This window comes from Crocuta crocuta, unplaced genomic scaffold (assembly GCF_008692635.1).
Source record: "Crocuta crocuta isolate KB4526 unplaced genomic scaffold, BGI_CrCroc_1.0 scaffold467, whole genome shotgun sequence".
Taxonomy (NCBI): domain Eukaryota; kingdom Metazoa; phylum Chordata; class Mammalia; order Carnivora; family Hyaenidae; genus Crocuta; species Crocuta crocuta.
In genome coordinates, this window is record NW_027530632.1 from 3,841,510 (window position 1) to 3,841,847 (window position 338).

A 338-nucleotide genomic window follows, 5' to 3' on the forward strand; every position below is an offset into this window, starting at 1 on the left:
TCTGTGCTGACTGCCAGCTCAGAGCCTGGAGCCTGTTTCAGTCTGTGACTCCCTCGCTCTCTTTGACCCTCCCCTGCTCACACTGTCTCTCTCTCTCTCCTAGAAATAAATAAAACATTAAAAAAAATTAAAAATCCGACATAAGAAAATGTTACTAAGCATCATGATTTGCTGCAATCGGTTCCTAAAATTAATTGAACAGGATTTCAGATTCAGTCATATTCCAAATCAAAGTTCTCAGCATTAGATTTAATTTGAGATTTTCCATGTGGCAGTCAAAAGTAGCCTTTTTCTCCATGGATGTTTTCTCCTGCCTCCTCCTCTGCCCTCCCTGCCGT

At 41.4% G+C, this 338-nt stretch overlaps 1 protein-coding gene across 1 annotated transcript in view; it reads left to right on the forward strand.

Annotated features, from left to right (window-relative positions):
* CASK (calcium/calmodulin dependent serine protein kinase) overlaps positions 1-338 on the forward strand; it is a gene marked incomplete at its 3' end in the record, with an annotated part of 276,912 nt that overhangs the window by 138,142 nt on the left and 138,432 nt on the right. The window lies entirely within an intron of this gene.